The following is an 11290-nucleotide window of genomic DNA, read 5'->3' on the forward strand; positions in this document are numbered from 1 at the left end:
ATGACAAAGAGATTGTATGACAATACAATGGTAAACTATGACAAAGAGATAATGCTGTGTATCATGAACAAAAATAAAGGAAGTTTATTTTATTTATTTTTTATTTTTTTTAACGTTTATTTACTTTTGAGACAGAGAGAGACAGAGGATGAACGGGGGAGGGTCAGAGAGAGAGAGAGGGAGACACAGAATCTGAAACAGGCTCCAGGCTCTGAGCTGTCAGCACAGAGCCCGACGTGGGGCTCGAACTCACCAGCTGTGAGATCATGACTTGAGCCGAAGTCAGACGCTTAACTGACTGAGCCACCCAGGCGCCCCCAAAATAAAGGAAGTTTAGATGCAAGGGCTTGGTTAGGTATTTTACTTTGGACTGGTGTTCATGAATATTCTCCATCGGGGCAGATCACTGAAGAGATACTAGGATAAAATGGTGGAAAAAAATGTTGGAATGATTCTGAGAAAGATTATTCCTGGCAGAAAACACAGAATTGCATGAGCCCTGAGGTGAGAATAAACCGGAAATATTTAGTGGAAGCAAAACCTCTGTGTGCAGAGACAGGAGGGTGAGGGGAAGTGTGGAGACCATGAAGTAGGACTCTGCTATTGCCCAGATGAGAAGAATAGATTTCTTTGGGCTCGAATTCTCATCTGGATAATAAGGTGATAAGATGATAAGGCACTGGAGGGTTTTGAGAACTGTAATATGTCAGAAGCTTTTCATGTATTTTTCCCAGTGACATTATACATAGTTCTTGGTTTTATGTGGGTCTCAGATAAAACCCTCTCCTTCCTCCAGATGCAAACTCTGTCTCCCGTCAAGACCCAGTCCAGATAAATTCTATACCTTACAACTCAGGCATCAGAAGAGGGCTACTAAGACAAACAATGGCTTTGCTTCAAATTTCCCTTTAGAAACGTATGCTCTGAATGTGCTTCTGATTTCCAAACAGTTGTTTCTTTTTAATTTATTGTCAGCTCAATCGTGCATTTAAGAATCTGTGTGAAGTAAGCTTTTATCCCTGGAAGCATCTCAATCATCCCTGAGTGCTGGATTGACTGAAGGAAACCTAAAAATCAGAGTCTTATTTCCTTAATTCATTGAATACAAGGAGTTCAGTCAAGAATATAAACCATTACTTTCATTTCATTCTGGCTGAGGACTGTTTTTTAGACATTATTGTATTTGCACAATTCTTTCTCACTTGACTATCTTGTGAATGAATGCTTCAGTTTTCTTCCTTAACGTCCCATGGTACACACTGGATAGCTAGTTTGTTCAAGGATGTCCCAAATGTCCCTTTTAGCCATTATCTTAAAAATGAAGAGATCCTGTCCTCCCTCTATATTCCCATCAAGCAGGATTTGAAGCAAAATGTGTTGTTCCTTGTTCAAGGTCAGGGGCTCTGAAGGTAACAAACCCAGCACATCACTTCCTTTGTAAGAAAGAGTGTCCAAATGGCTGACCTTGATCTCCTTGGAAAGGCTGGCCATGCACGGAGGGGAAGGGCCACTGATACTTGCTATGATATATAAAAACTTGCTGCACATAGATCCCAGCAGTGGATGCTTTGTTTGGTCGACTACTCCTGCACTCTCTGTATATAAGTTCCCCTAATAAACCTAGATCTTGATCATTGCCTTTGAGTCTTTTCTTTGGCCTCACCAGACCAGCACCCACCCTCAGGCTTAAAGTCTTCTGGGATACAGTTGCACAAATATAAAACTTATTTCTTCTTAAAAAGATTTTCTTGGCTTTAGATTGTCTCATTATTAATTTATTCAACCCCATAACTACTAAGTAAACATCGTTGGCTAGGAGGTGGGGGTGGGGGAATTGGTAAATAAGGCAGACAGCAGCCTCGTTCCACTTACAGTGTAAGGGCACACATGCACAATCACCACAACATAGATCAATTATGGTGGAGCTTGGAGGGAGTCAGAGAGATCTTCCCAGGACTATGTGTTCAGGGAGGGCTTCTCTGAAGGGAGGGCAGGTAAAGTGGCAAAATGAAAATAATAATAAAGAAATCAAATAAAATTTGTGCAGGTCGATCATTCCTTCAAATTTAGATGTAGCTGTTCTGTCAAATTCACAGAAACAAACATAGGAAGTCAAGCAAAATGGAGAGACAGAGAAACATGCTTCAAAAGAACGAATAAGACAAAAACCTCAGAAAAAATGACTAAGCAAAATGGATATCAGCAATATGTCTGAAAAAGAATTTAAAGGAACGATTATAAAGATGCTCAGCAAGCTGGAGAGAAGAGTCGAATAGGTCAGTGAGACTTTCAATAAAGAGATGGAAAATGTTAAAAAGAACCAATCAGAGCTGAAAATTACAGTAAATGAAATAAAACACATACTAGAGGAAATCGACAGTAGACTAGTGGATGCAGAATATATCAACAATCTGGAAGACGAAGTAATAGCAAAAAGAGAAAAGAATTTTAAAACTGAGGATAGGTTAAGGGATCTCTTGAACAATGTCAGGTGAAAAAACATTTGCATTATAGGAGTCTCAGAAGAAGAAAAAAAAAGAGGGAAGTTCGAAAACTTATGTGAAGAGAGAATAGCTAAAACCTTGCTTAACCTAAGGAAGGAAATAGACATATAGGTTCAAGAACACAGATTTCCAGCCCCAGGAGGGTACAATTAAAATATCAACAATTGGGGCGCCTGGGTGGCTCAGTCGGTTAAGCGTCCGACTTCAGCTCAGGTCACAATCTCGCGGTCCGTGAGTTCGAGCCCCGCGTCGGGCTCTGGGCTGATGGCTCAGAGCCTGGAGCCTGCTTCCGATTCTGTGTCTCCCTCTCTCTCTGCCCCTCCCCGGTTCATGCTCTGTCTCTCTCTGTCTCAAAACTAAATAAATGTTAAAAAAAAATTAAAAGAAAAGAAAAGAAAAGATAATATCAACAATTAAAGATAATGAGGGAATTTTAAAAGCAGCAAGTGGGAAGCAAAGAATTGTCTACAAGGGGAGACCTCTAAGGCTATCAGCTGATTTTTCAGCAGAAACTTTGTAAGACAAAAGGAACAGGTGTAATCCATTCAAAGTACTGAAAAAAAAATTAAAAACAAAAACAAAAACACTACATCCAAGGTTGGCAAGGTTGCAATTCATATTTGAAAGAGAGATAAAGATTTTCCCAAACAAAAGATAAAGGAGTTTATCATCACTAAACCTTTGTTACAAAAAATGTTAAAATATTTACTTATGTGGAAAAAGAAATGGTCATAATTAGATGTAAGAAAATTATGAATAAAATGTTGTAAAATATGAGAGCATATACATAAAACATGGAGGAGGGAGTAAAAAACAAGGTTTCTTTGTTTTGTTTTGTTTTTTAGAATGTGTTTGAACTTAAATGGCCATCAAATTAATATAGGCTGCTACGTATTTTTAGGATATTATACAAGAACTTCATGGTAGGCATAAATCCAAAACCTATAATAGATACACAAAATAAAGAAAAAAAAAAGCCAGCATAACAATACAGACTCATCAACAATAAGAAAAAGAGAGAGAGAGCAAGAAGGGAACAGAAAAGAACTACAAAAGCAACCAGAAAACAAATAACAAAATGGCGATAAGTATGTATATATCTATGTCTATCTATATGTATATAATCTATATCTATATCTATAATCTATATATATATCTATAATCTATATCTATATCTATATCTATATCTAATTACCTATCAATAATTACTTTAAATGTAAATGGCCTAAATGCTCCATACTGGAATGGATTGAAAAAAAAAAAAAACTATCTACATGCTGTATACAAATGACTCATCATAGACTGGAAGAAACATACAGACTAAAAGTGAACAGATGGAAAAACATTTACCATGCAAATGAAAGTGAAAACAAAAAAATGAAAAAAGAAAATAAAAACAGGTAGCAATACTTTCATCAGATAAAATAGTTTTTATGTTTTTATTTATTTATTTTATTTTTTAAATTTTTTTAATGCTTATTTATTTTTGAGACAGAGAGAGAGAGAAAGACAGAGTGCAAGCAGGGTAAAGGGCAGAAAGAGAGGGAGACACAGAATCTGAGGCAGGCTCCAGGCTCTGAGCTGTCAGCACAAAGCCCAACACGGGGCTTGAACTCAAGAACTATGAGATCATGACCTGAGCCAAAGTTTGACGCTTAACAGACTGAGCTACCCGGGTGCCCCAGTCTTTATGTTTTTATTAAATTTTATTTTAATTGTATAGTTAGCATATGGTATTACATTGTTTCAAATATACAGTATAGTGATTCAACAATTTCATACGTTACCCAATGGTCATCATGATGACCTTTCACATATTTCACACATCCCTGCACACACGCTTCTTCTGGTACCACCAGTTTGTTTTCTACAGTTAAGAGTCTGATTCTTGGTTTGAGAAAAATAGACAATAAAACAGAGACTACAACAAGAGACCAGGAAGAGAATTACATAATGTAACATGATCAACCCAACAAAAGTTGTAAAAAGTTGTAAAAATCTACATGACCAATAGTGGAGCACCTATATACATAAAGCAAATATCAATGAACATACACTGAGAAATTGATGGTAATACAATAATAGTAGGGGGCTTTAAGACCTCACTTACATCAATGTGTAGATCATTCAGGCAGAAAATCAACAAGGAAACAGTCTTTGAATGACACATTAGGCCAAATGGACATAATATATATATACAAAATATTGCATCCAAAAACAACAGAATACACATTATTTTTAAATGCCATGGAACATTCTCCAGAGTAGATCACAGGTTAGGTCAGGAAACAAGCCTCAATAAATTTAAGATCAAAATTATACTATGTATCTTTCCTGCCCCAAATGGTATCAAACTACAAATAAATCACAAGGAAAAAAAAAGAACTGGAAAAAACACAAACCCCAACAAGCCAATGAAGCAGTCACAGAAGAAATCAAAACATATGGAGAAAATGAATATGAAAAAGACAATGGTTCAAAATCTTTGAGATGGAGGAAAAACAGTTCTGAGAGGGAATATATAGTGATACAGGTCTACCTCAAGAAGCAAGAAAAAGCTCAAATAAACGATCTAACCTTACATCTAAAGGAGCTGGAAAAGAAGACCAAACAAAGTCCAAGGTGAATGGAAGAAAGGATATAATAAATATGATATCTGAAATAAATGAAATGGAGACTAAAAAAAAAAAAAATAGAAAAGAGCAATGGTATCAATAGCTGTTTTTTTTCATTCAAAAAGAAAAAAACAATTGATAAACCTTTAGTCACACTCCTCAAGAAGAAAAGAACAAAATACAGGACCCAAATAAATAACATCAGAAATGAAAGAGAGGTAACAATTGACACCAGAGAAATACGAAAGATTATGAAAGACTACCAAAAAAAAAAAGTATATGTCAAGAAATTGGACAACCTAGAAAATAATGGGTAAATTTCTTAAAACATACATTCTTCTGAAATTAAATTAGAAAGAAATAGGTACTCTGAACAGCTTGATTACTAGTAATAAAATTGAATTAATGGAATCAGTTATCAAAAAACTATCAGCAGACAATAGCCCAGGACTGGATGTCCTCACAGGTGAATTCTACCAAACATTTAAAGAAGACCGAATACCTATTCTTCTTAAACTATTCCAAAAATATAGAAGATAAAAGAAAGCTTTAAATTTATTCTACAAAGCCAGCATTACCATGACACCCAAACCAGACAAAAACGCTATAAAAAAAGGAAACCACAGGCCAGTGTCTCAGATGAACATAGATGTAAAAATCCTCAACAAAATATTTGCGAACTGCATTCAACAATATATTAAAAAGGATCATTCACTCTGATCAAGTCAGGTTTATGCTGGGAATGCAAGGATGGTACAATATTTGCAAACCAATCAGCGTGATACATGACATCAAGAAAACAATAATGAAAGTTACATGGTCATCTATTGATGCAGAAAAAACTGACACAATTCAACATCGATTCATAATAAAAAAAATTCTCAACACTCAACAAAATGAGTTCAGAGAGAATATACCACAACATAATAAAGGCCACATATAAACAATACACAAGAAACATCTTACTCAATGGTGAAAAACAGAATTTTTCCTCTGAGATAAGAAACAAGAAAAGAATATCCACTCTCACCACTTTTATTCAAGATAGTACTAAATGTCCCAGAAATAGCCATCAGCCAAGAAAAATAATTCGATGGATCCAAATTGGTAAAGAAAAAGTTAATCTGTCAGTACTTTCAATAACATGATATTGTATATAGAGAATCCTAAAGACTCTACCAAAAAACTACTAGAAGTAATAAATGAATTCAGTAAGGTTGCAGGATAAAAAACAATACCCAGAAATTGATAGTGTTTCTCACTAATAGCAAAGTAGCATAAATAGAAATTGAGAAAACAATTCCAGGGTGCTTGGGTGGCTCAGTCCGTTAAGCATTCAACTCTTGATTTCAGCTCAGATCATGATCGCATGGTTTGTGAGTTCAAGCCCTGCATCAGTCTCTGCAATGACAGTGTGGAGCCTGCTTAGGATTCTCCCTTTCTCCCTCTGCTTTCATGTTCTCTCTCTCTCTTTCTCTCTCTTTCTCTCTCAGAATAAATAAATAAACTTAAAAAATAAAACAATTCCATTTATAACTGCACTAATAATAGTAAATATTAATAATAATAATAATAATAATAATACCGAGGAATAAACTTAACAAAAGAGGTAAAAGAAGTGAAAGGCCAGTACTCTGAAAACTATAAAACATTAATGAAGTAAATTAGAGATGACACAAATAGAAAGATATCTCATGCCCGTGGATTATTAAGAATTAATATTATTATTAAAATGTACCCAAACAAATCTACAGATTCAATGCAATTCTTATCAAAATACCAACAGTATTTTTTATAAAACTAGAACAAATAACATTAAAATTTGTATGGAACCATAAAAGATCCCAAATAGTCAAAGCAATCTTGAGAAAGATAACAAAGTTGGAGGTATCATAATTCAAGATTTCAAGATATACTACTAAGATGTAGTAATCAAAACAGTATGGTAGGGGCACAAAAACAGACATATAGATCAATGGGACAGAAAAGAGAGCTGATAAATAAATCCACAGTTAGATGGTTCCTTATTTTATGACAAGAGGCAAGCATATACAATGGGGAAAAGACAGTCTCTCCAATAAATGGTGCTGAAAAAACTGAACAGCTACATGTAAAAGAATGACATTGGACCACATTCTAACACCATAAATAAATATAAACCAAAAATGGATGAAAGACCTAAATGTGAGGCCTGAAACACCAAAAATTCTAGAAAGGTACACAGGCAGTAATTTGTCTGATATTGGCTATAGCAATATTTTTCAAGATATACAACTTATGGCAAAGAAAACAAAGGCAAAAATAAACTATTGGGACTACAACAAAATAAAAACCTTTTGCACAGTGAAGGCAATCACTAGCAAAAAAAGGGGGAGGGGTTACCTACTGAATGGGAGAAGATATTTACAAGTGATATATCTGATAAGGGGTCAATATCCAAAATATACACAACTGAACACCAAAAAAAAAAAAAAATCCAATGAAAATGGACAGAGGATCGAAATAGACATATTCCAAAGAAGACATACAGAAGTCCAATAGACACATGAAAAAATGCTCAACATCACTCATCATCTGGGAAATGCAAAATCAATACCACAGTGAGAATGTATAGAATCAAAAAGACAAGAAGTAACAAGTGTTGGCAAAAATGTGGAGAAAAAAGAACCCTCCTACAACTGTTGGTAGGAATGTAAATTGGTATGGCCCCTGTGGAAAACAGTTTGGGCGTTCTTCAAAAAATTAAATATGGAAATGCCATGTGATTTAATAATTTCACTGCTGGCTATTTACCCAAGGAAAATGAAAATATTAATTTGAAAAGGTATATGCGTCCATGTTTATTGCAGCATTATTTACAATAGCCAAGATATGGAAGCAACCTAAATATCCATTAGATAGATGCATGGATAAGAAAGAAGGGAATACACGGGAATATTACTCAGCCATAAGAAAGGATGAGACCCTGCCTTTTGCAACAACATGGATGGATCTAGAATGTATGGTACTAAGTGAAATAAGTCAGACTGACAAATACCATGTTTTCACTCATCTGAAGAATCTAAGAAACAAATGAATAAACAAACAAAACCAAAATCAGACCTGTAAACCGAGAGAACAAACTGATGGTTGTCAGAGGAGTGGGTAGTAGGGGGATGGGCAAAATGGGTGAAGGGGGGTGGGAGATACAGGCTTCTAGCTATGGAATGAATAAAGCATGGGGATCATCATGTATAAACTTGTCAGATGGATTTCTTGTACACCCGAAACGAATATAACATTGTGTGTAAATTACACTTAAATATTTTATCTTTAACTGTGCAGGTAGTTAAGGGAAGAAGCAGCGTGGGAGCATGGCATACTTAAGACCTGAAACCTGTCTAGCGTGACAGGAGAAAAGAGAACTGTGGTTGCATAGTGTAGACACACAGCTGGTGTCCACCACAGAGGTGAGTCACAGGATATTAGTGGACGGTTATATAATGGGTTGTCTATGAAAAGATTTGTATCTTAACATTTAAATAGAGGAGACAAACTTTTCTACATTTCTAATCTGTTAAAGTAGCTCCAATATTTTTTAAAAAATGCACTACGGACCATGGATATTTACTTCTAAATTTCAGTGGAATATTTTATAATCATGTAGGTGAGAGAAAACTAAGTACCATAATACAGTGTTCCGTTTGGATTCTCATACCTGTGCGAATTACCATTCCAGGTAAGATTGTCCTTGAGAAAAAAATCGCATTAAAATAATCAGACTCATATATATCACTACATGTTAAACCAAGATTTTTTTTTTTTGAGAGTGAGAGACAAAGAGAGAGCACAAGTGAGGGAGAGGCAGAGGGAGAGAGAGAGAGAGAGAGAGAGAGAGAGACTCTTGAGCAGTCTCCATGGCCAGCACGGAGCCCCACGCAGGGCTCAATCAATCTCATGACCATGAGATCCTGACCTGAACCTAAATCAAGAGTCAGTCGCTTAACCGGAACCACCCAGGCATCCTCAAAGCAAGCTTTTTAAAAATTGCCCTATTCAATCCTTTTCTTTTTTCCACTAAAAATAAGATAATTAAAATAATACCTAGGTGCCAAAGTGTTGACACCATTACTAAATTTAAAAATAAAATCAGCTGAGAAAATACTTTTTGTTTCTGGAAATAGATGCTGCACGTTTTGAAACAACTTACATCCTGTTTTGGAGCAGTGGTTCATATATACATGCCCATACACACGTATATCTATTTATGCAGATGTGTAAATGGGACACGGAACATAGAAAGAAAAGGTCACTAGAGTTTACATAACTTATCATGCACACAGATATAATCTAAGGAACAGAACCCACTAAACTAGAGCAGTGATCTTCTCTTTGGGAGTAATTGAAAATGAACCTGCTTTGCCTTTCACAGCATTGAGACGTGGCGAAGCGTTCCTCTTCTGCGGGCCGTAACTCTCATGGCCATGCTGGAGACCCTGATGTGTTTCACTTCACCTGGATCTCTGCAGGAGCACATCCAAGGACTCCACTTGCCCCCCAGCCATATGTTTCAGTATGTCTCTATTGCTGTTGAAGCCAAACTCTGATGTGGTTCATAAATTTTTGGATGAACTTGCAGAATGTGAATTCAAAAATTAATGAGCATGGATTAACACTCTCCCTGGGCAGTCTTTGTTTATGTGCTTAACACATTAGACCTCTGACCCATTCAAATCATTTTCATTGCATTATTGCAAACCTATGATCCGGACAGGTGCAGTGCAATGGGATAACGTACCGTAATAAATAACACCACTGTCCTAGAGGCTTCCTTTCACCACTTTAAAATACGTGAAACTCTGAAGCTATATAGAAATAGAAGCTTACCCAATTTTATCAGGGGAAACTAAGTCAGTCCAGATTTTGTTATAACATCAGCTGCAAAAGCTATATTTAAAGTGTTCGCGAAATATAGAATATACACAGTAACTAATTAATGTGACAAAATGAAACTGGACGGAAAATAGGCAAACTTTAAAAAAAAATTAATGTTTATTTTTGAGAGAGAGAGAGAGAGAGACAGAGTGTGAGCGGGGGAGGGGCAGAGAGAGAGGGAGACAGAATCCGAAGCAGGCTCCAGGTTCGGAGCTGTCAGCACAGGGCCCGACGTGGGGCTCGAACTCACAAGCTGTGAGATCATGACCTGAGCCAAAGTTAGCTGCCCAAACAGACTGAGCCACCCAGGCGGTGCTAAATAGGCAAACTTTTTAAATGAGATGTTGGTATGATAATTTTTTTTGTTGTTGTTCTTGGTGTCCAGGGACCAGAGGAGAAGGGAAAATACGTACAGCTGCAGAGTAAGAAAACTGGGAAAAGTTCACATAGCTGGACCACGGAATTGGCTGACTGCACAGTCCTGATCTAAATCTTACAAGAGAAAGCTGCAGCCCTAACTGTGTGGTGAGGTTCTCGTATGTCTAGTCCAAGAAATTTGCATAAATGTACAATTTCATCCACAAACCATTGTGATTTGTAGTTTATGTGAATTTTAACAAGATACATTTTCAAGATCCCGTGGGATTTATTTGTGGTCATACTGGTAGCGATGGTAATAAAGAACCGGTTGAGCAATCACAGTGATGAGTCAGAAAGCACAACATCCAACTAATGGGATTCTCTGTGGAATGATTTATGTTAACATGTTTAGCTTTATTCTGTTCACCATTTTTATCAAATCATAGACAGCATAGATGACGTGTTTATCCAATTATATAGGAGCCCCATCTGGAGATGTACAGCTTAACATACGTAAGCAGTGTGCAATGATATTATTTACATTTTTTTTAGACGTTTATTTATTTTTGAGAGAAAGAGAGAGAGAGAGACAGAGTGGGAGCATGGGAGGGTCAGAGAGAGAGGGAGAAACAGAATCTGAAGCAGGCCCCAGGCTCTGAGCTATCGGCAGGGAGCCCGGCGCAGGGCTTAAACTCAGGAACCGTGAGATCGTGACCTGAGCCAAAGTCGGACACTTAACCGACTGAGCCACCCAGGTGCCTCGCGATGGTATTATTTAAATGCATAAGCTCTTAATTTTTAGTAGAAAACTCCTTCCTCTCTCAAACAGCACTATGCAACTCTAAATATCCTCCAAGTTTTACAGGCAGAAAATAGAACTGTGTGATAAGATCTAGT

General features: G+C 36.5%; 1 long non-coding RNA gene across 1 annotated transcript; it reads left to right on the top strand.

Annotated features, from left to right (window-relative positions):
• Positions 1-8437: 8437 nt before the first annotated feature.
• Positions 8438-10736, top strand: LOC123381226. Its single transcript, XR_006587988.1, has 3 exons — positions 8438-8568; positions 9531-9671; positions 10419-10736. It is a non-coding gene; the product is annotated as an uncharacterized LOC123381226 (long non-coding RNA).
• The last annotated feature ends 554 nt before the right edge of the window (positions 10737-11290 follow it).

This window comes from Felis catus, chromosome A2 (genome assembly GCF_018350175.1).
Source record: "Felis catus isolate Fca126 chromosome A2, F.catus_Fca126_mat1.0, whole genome shotgun sequence".
In the NCBI taxonomy this organism is placed as follows: Eukaryota; Metazoa; Chordata; class Mammalia; order Carnivora; family Felidae; genus Felis; species Felis catus.